We start from the raw sequence: 7,528 nt of genomic DNA, 5'->3' as shown, positions 1-7,528 counted from the left end.
TAGATGTGACTGTAATTTTTATGGACTACATTTAGAGTGAAATAAAATAATCCCTAAACTAAATGAGAAAATGATTTCCTGAAAATGTGTACAGAGTTTCACAAAATCCCCCCCCCCCCCGAATAAATAAGTAACTCTCATTCTATTTTTTTTAGCTTTTGTGAAAACTGTTCTTTGGTTTCTATGTAATATCTGATGCTGTACGGAAGTTTCATATTTAGCATCTTGTTGCTTTTATCCTGCTGGTAAAAACTGTTTTTTACATATGGTAACTACTCAGGGGACATTGGGCTAAAAAATAAAATTAAAACTGTTTAAAACCCTGACGCATGTACTGAGCAACACTTGATTGAGAAAAAGTTGCAGATGAAATTTGGTTTCCAAATATTCAGCTTTTTAGAATAACTATCAAACAGCACTGGTCCCTAAAGGTTTTTATTTTTCATGCATGAAGATTCAGTTTATGAGCAAAATGTTTTGTAGGGTTCCAGTCATAACTCACTGGATGTTGTTCTGAGGAGCATTTGTCTTTACCACTGGAAGTAAGTGTCTGAAAAAGCTGTGTACTCTACCAAATTCAGAAACATGTGAGCTTGAACACCAAAAAAGTACGTTAGCTCACCAGCTGTGAGCTTTTCCTCTGGACAGGACATTTCTATTCCAAGGCTGTTCATCATATATGGAAAGTAACATTGAACAAACTGTGTGAAAGCAGCTGCTTTAACCTTTTTCAGGAAGATCTAAGTGGAATAGACTCTATGCCTCAGACAAGACACTCAACAAGTTTTGGCTTAACTCTGGTCTCTGGCTATTATGGTGATTTTAAAGCTAGTGCAGTATAAAAGAATCAGCCCAGCTCCCTGCTTAGTGCATCCAGTTTCACTTATGCATATTCTGCGATTCAAAGTGAATGAACAAGCCATGGACATCATGCAACGACTTGCTACAAGTAAGGCTCTTTGCTAGACTTTATCTCCAACAGACGTGGTATGTTGGACTAAGATCCTTTGAATCCTGCAACGTCTTTACACAGACACTTTAAGGACATACCCACCTTGGGATTTGAATGTGGGGACCGCCTGACAGACTGGTTTGTTGAATCTACTCCTAAGTCTGTCTGGGTGACATGCCAAAGCGTGCCTGCATGCAGATGCAAAAGACACAGATACCAGGAAAGTCTTCTTCTATCTCCTGGTCAGGAGGCATCACAGCTAAGAACCAGGTAGATAAATGACTCGCCACCATCTATTCTTCTGAAGTGTGGTTCATTCAAAATATCACAAAATGTTTTGCACTTGGAAAGCGGATAGTGGCGAGGAGGATGCTTCCCTTGGCTGGGCTCAGTGGCTGACGCAAGCATGCAGAGAGAGAAAAAGGTATTGAAAGATAAGGGGATGACTGAGCTAATTGTGATATGATCAGGTAAGGAAAAATAAGGAAATGGTGATAAGAGTGGTTGGCATTCCTCTAAATTACTTTGGCCAGTCTTGCTGCATAAGAAAGAGTTTAGAGAAATTAGGTTCTGAACACAAAGTCTGTCCCGTATATTTGTCTTTGTCTATCTTGCTTCTCCAAAGGGCAAATATCCCGTCCAGAGTAGAGTATAAATACTGCCAAAAAAGTGATACACAGCATACAAGCTTGTTTACCAAGCGGTACAACTTATCCCCAGGTTTGTTATTATGGGAAAACATTTTTTTGATTTTTTTAATTGGGAAAAGAAATTAATATACTTCTATCCCATTCTGCCTTTGTTTAAAAACACAGATCCTCCAAGAACCTTGCCTTTTATCTCACATTAAGACAGACATTCTATTTTTCTGTTTGAACCAGATCTGAATACTAATAGCATAATATTGGTCTGACACTTTCCCAGCATCTTCTGTTTGATGCTCTGCTAAAAGACCATAAAATTCTACTGACGGAGGACAAATCTCCCTCACGTACTAGTTTCTGAAATCAAACTGTTGTCTTCTGTGTGGCTGTGCTCTTTGCACTGCTGCTTCTATTTTCAACACATTTCCAAGGCAAAGAATCTTTTATCCGCTTCCAGAAATTAATGCAGTTAAAGATGTGCTGATACAGTTTCATACGGAGAAAAAAGTGACTTAATGAGTAAAAAGAGTTCACCATGCAGAAGGAGTGACTTCCAGCTGTGACAAGTTCAGCAAGTCTCCTGTTGGCACTGCTGGCAGGAGGCCCTGCTCTAGCAGAGGTTCTGTTGTGTCCATACCAGGTACAGCAACCTCCTGAGGACTAAGCAGGTTCTGGTTTGAGAGCTGGCCTTGGCAACGGTCTCTCACAGGGGCTTCTTAGGGAATGGATACCAGTGTAGATATGGGAGATTCCAGCCAGTAAAATGTCCTACCCTTATCTTGATTGTCCTTCAGTGATGAAGTAAATCAATTTATTTCAGTTCCCTGAATGATGGGTGAGGGCAATTCTGGGCAACTTCTTCTTTCTTTAAAACTGCACTGGCACATCAACACTCTCTCACACCTTAACACTTCGTAAGCCGGTGAAACCTGCAAGTGGAACACATAGCAAGTCCAAAACAGACTCAAAATTTAGGTTTCTAAATAAATGGCCTGATGCTTAAAAGGGCTGATCCCTTAGAAAAACATAACTCTGCCATCTTAACAATTATTAAGGAACCGTACATTAGGCTCCAGCTTCAGAAAGTCTTAGCTAAGAGGATTAACTAGAATAGGAAAGGTTAAATCTGCTTTACTTTCTGGCAACAACTGTGATGAATTCATTAGGAAAGAAAATGCAGTAACTGAGCTCTGCAGAAAAGCTATTTTTCCAGAGCTCTTAGTAAGGGGAAAAAAAAAGTAGATCCTCTTAAAACTGTTTTCCTTTTGGAAAAAAACTGATATGACATATTTAATTTTCAGTTTCCTTTACCTATGGTAAATTGTGATGTTTTTCAAAAGTATCTGCAAGCTTTTGGTTTAGAAAAGTTCTTAAAATAATTAAAATCAAAAAAGCCATCATATTATTTGTTATTATTGTGTCTTTTCTTATTGAAACTCTCGTTTTCACATCCGTGATATCAAGTGGATATCTTAGGCTTTCTGGAGGAACATGTTTAAAAAAAAAATCTTTCTGTAGTGCATCTTTTCATATTTATAACCTCACTTCTATCTAAAAACAAAAAAATAGCTCTGTACAAATATTTGAAGATCGGAGAGAAGAGGAGGAGTAAATCAGTCATTTGCTGTGGGAAAGGATATTCTAGTAAATATCCATTTTGTATTATTTTTCCCCTTCAGTATTATAATGTGATCTGTAAAGATAAATTAATATAGTCTATGCAAAGATCAAGTAATATAGTCTCTCACTGGCCTGTTTTGCTATATGAATGAGCATGATAGGGCAACTACTATCTCAAGTAATGAGATCTAAATGGAGAGGGCACACATTTTAATGAGTTTCAGAAATCAGAAATCTTAGAAAACTTTCTTCACAGTGAAGTTTGTTGGACTGTGCAACATCTCTCTAAGGTAGAAAATGCTTGTCTTTAGACAGTTTGTAGTACAACTGGCACAAGTAGTGATGTCTGTCCCCGGTTCTGGAATTACCGTTGTTCAGTGTGCGTGTGTAGATCTATCATTGCAGGGCGGTAATATTTATGAACTGAAAAAACAGACCCAAACTTTTCCTGGATAGCCCATGAACTATATAATTCAAGCTGGTTAGAAAGTTTTGTAAAAGTTTTCAGTCAAAATTAAAGTAATTATTTTTATTTGTGTTAGGTATTTTACAGAAATCTTAACTTTTTCATTGAAAAAATGCTCAACTATTGATTTTCCTTCTAGCTTCCTCATTTTCTTCTCTAAATGTGAAACAAGAAAAAGAAAAAGGAGAAGTAAAGATACACAGGGGAAAAGAATGTTATTTTTATTTTAGAGAATAGAGAAAAAATCAGTCAAAAGTATTAAAAATTCTCATGTTAAAAAAAACCCCAAACTTAAAAGTATTTAATGTAAAATATTCAACAGTTGTTGCTGCTTTCCAGTAAAGAAGCCAGCAGTAGCACTGTGTTTCTATATCTACTCCATCTTAAATATGCATGGCGGTGCAATCTGGCATGTTTCTTCCTGTAGGGACAATGTTAGTGTATGTCACTAACAATTGTCAATCACCAACTCCTTGGTTCTTAAAACAAGTCATCACTTTAAATTCCTATTTCCTCTTCCTGCATGTTTTCTATCTTCTTAAACTGAGCTGAACACTGTCTGTGTCAACTACAGAAGACAAAAGGAATAGTAATTTTTAAAGTTTTATAATCTGGATATCAAAATAGAAACTCCATTTACTCAGAAGATTCAGAGAGAAATTGTTATCCCAATATACATTTTGTCTTAAATAATTTCAACAACAAGTTTTTTCTGTAAGAATCCTGTCTTGAACTCTTTTCATTTTCAATCTCATTCACTTTTTTCCATGTTGACAATTTCTGTTGGCAACAGAAAAGGTAGGTAAAGTTAAATACTTGTTCTGGTGCAACATTCATCACTATCCTTTTAAGTAGTCACCTACAAGTATGAACAATTGCTGAGTTTAAATCAGGTGAACCGAGATGTACACATCGAGCTCTGGGACTTACTGAAGACGTCCTTACTCGTGTCCTGCGCAGCTGGGCTGCAGGCACACCGGTATTGACGCCATGAGCAGGTCATTGTGCACGCACACTCCACACATCTAACAACTGCTTCTTAAGGTATGCGTTGGTGGGGTTTTTTGTACATGGCACTCACTGGTTCCTCAGTGGAGAACGCTGTCTGCTGAAGTTAGGCATATTGTGCGAGTAAGCATGCTCCATAAAAGACTTCCTCTCTGCATCGTCAGCAGTGTGGGGTTTTTTTTCCACCTCTTTCTTTACCCATGTACTGACTCTGTCACAATCACTGACGTGATACACATCCACGTACTTGCTCACCTACATCTCACTTGGAGATGTGGTATGTCTCCATGTGCAACTTGCTTATTTAAAATGAGACAAAACTCCACTTTGGTGAGGAAAACTCCACTACCGGAAGCTTAAGTACTGCAGCGGGGGTAAAATTCACCTGTCATTGGAACTAGTGAAATCCACTTACATCTTCAGAATAATTTTTTTGACTGTGCTTACATGTTGCCTTCATGAACTGTTTAAAGAACTCTGGGCTGAGGTGAGTTTTGCCTTGGTTACTTGGAGGTCAACAAATTTCAATAGCTAGAAATGCAATGAGTTGGGCTTTCTGCCAGTATGAGTTACAACTTTGGATTACATGGAGAATCATCGTTTCTAGGCTTGATTTCCTCCCTCACTCTTTGCCTTAGGTTACAGAATGGTTTTCAGTCTTGCCCAATAATTCCTTGGGACTCTGGATCAACTGTGTAGTGTCTGTGTGGCCTGGGATGAAGCAAAGTATTTATAAGAAAGGAGCACATCAAACATTTGGGCAGCGTACTGAGGCAGCTGTGTACAATAATCTGGAAGTACAAAAAGGAAGGAATGGTCCAATCTGTTCTGTTTTGTGCAGGTAAGGCCAAAGTGTTAACAAATCCAATTACAGATTTCTGTCTATATTAGTGCGGTGATCTGGAACTGCTGATGTCTCCATTGCCTACTGAGCCTTTGCACCACTATAGAAGACTCCAACTAACTTTAGATAATTCAGTGTTTGCAGGAATAGTGAATCCAGATGTATCCTGTTTTAAATGACTCTGTTCTCTACTTCATATGAGACTATGTCCTCAGACATTCCTATCTGGAAAAACAAACAGAAATAAAACCCAGAAAAAGGCTAAGAGGACTATACCAACCTCATATTTACAAAAGTATTATTCATCTCGTTGCATAGATGAAATGTTTCTAATAGTTTCCTATGGATGCTTTTAAAAATGTGCATGGGGAAGTTGTGACTTAAGGATAGAGAAACAAGGACTATATCTATTCACAGAACAACAAAAGACATGAAATAACAAAGAAAAACAATTCCACAGGAATCAAGAAATTAATATCTTGCCATTGATGACAGAAGACTGGACTTAGTGACAGAGAACAGTCCTTGCAGTCATGTTGCTATGATTAATTGCTCCGTGTCAGCAATTAATTTCTGCAGTTGGTTAAAAAAAGGAGTGGGTGATTACAATTTCTTTTTTTAATATTTTCCTGCTTTTATCAAACTTAGATTTTTTTATTTGTTGGTTAATTAATCAAAATAAGTCATGACAATTTTTTAAATATTTTCCTCCAGTATTTTCTCAACTCTGAAAGTGTGAGTTTCTCATTGTGCCAACATATAGAAATATGAAAGAAAAAATAACTCTTGGTCAAACTTTATTCCTTTTACCTCTAAATTTTTATTATTGTTAAAATGGGCTAAAGCAGAATTAGTGTCAGTTCTGGTAATCTGCCTGACAGTGAGATTTATGAGGCTATGTAACTTTCTCTTTAGGGAAATAGCACACTCCTCATACCAAGGATAGATAAATTACAGAAAACAATATAGTGAGAATTCATCATAGAATCATAGAACGATTAAGGTTGGAAGGGACTTCTAAGATCACCTAGTCCAGCTGTCAACCCAACACCACCATGCCCATTAAAACCATGTCCCAAAGTGCCACGTCCACATGTTTTTTGAACACTTCCAGAGATGGTGACTCCACCACCTCCCTGGGCAGCCTGTGCCAATGCCTGACCACTCCCTCTGTAAAGAAATTTTTCCTAATATCCAATCTAAACCTCCCCTGGTGTAACTTGAGGCCATTTCCTCTCATCCTATCGCTGGTTACTTGGGAGAAGAGACCAACACCCTCGTCACCTACTTTCAGGTAGTTGTAGTTATTTTATATAGTTATTATATAGCTATTATATAGTTGTAGTTATTATATAGTTGTAGTGTATAATAAAGTTATTATAACTTTTATAGAAGTTTAAAAGTGATGTATCATGTACGTCATACTGTATTGTGTTCATTCACATATGGTTGCCATATCTTTGTTAGTGCCTTTATCACTCTGTCATGTTAATTATAAAATATGGCAAAGATTCTTCCTTTGTGTTTAATCATCCTCGATATTATCCAGGAAACACACAAACACATACCACTTTTGTAATTTAATTTTGAGATTTTTCTCAACAGTCATACATTACTCAGTGTGAGGTAAATTAGTATTGTGAGTTGGTTTTCCACCATTATTCCATTTTTTAATCAGTGATCTTAACCTATACTTCACCTATTTAAGTACAAGGTCCACAAATACTTTATTTCAGCTCATTAAGTAAATAACAGGCATTTAGGCAACAGAAAGCCAGTATTACAGAGGGATGAAGGGATGGAGAGCAGCCCTGCCGAGAGGGACTGGGGGGTCCTGGGGGATGAAAAGCTGGACAGGAGCCGGCAATGTGCGCTCCCAGCCCAGAAGCCAACCGTGTCCTGGGCTGCTCCCAAAGCCGCGTGGCCAGCGGGGCGAGGGAGGGGATTCTGCCCCTCTGCCCTGCTCTGGGGAGACCCCCCTGCAGTGCTGCGTC

Source organism: Phaethon lepturus, unplaced genomic scaffold (assembly GCF_000687285.1).
Source record: "Phaethon lepturus isolate BGI_N335 unplaced genomic scaffold, ASM68728v1 scaffold3770, whole genome shotgun sequence".
In the NCBI taxonomy this organism is placed as follows: Eukaryota; Metazoa; Chordata; class Aves; order Phaethontiformes; family Phaethontidae; genus Phaethon; species Phaethon lepturus.
This window is presented reverse-complemented; position numbering follows the sequence as displayed.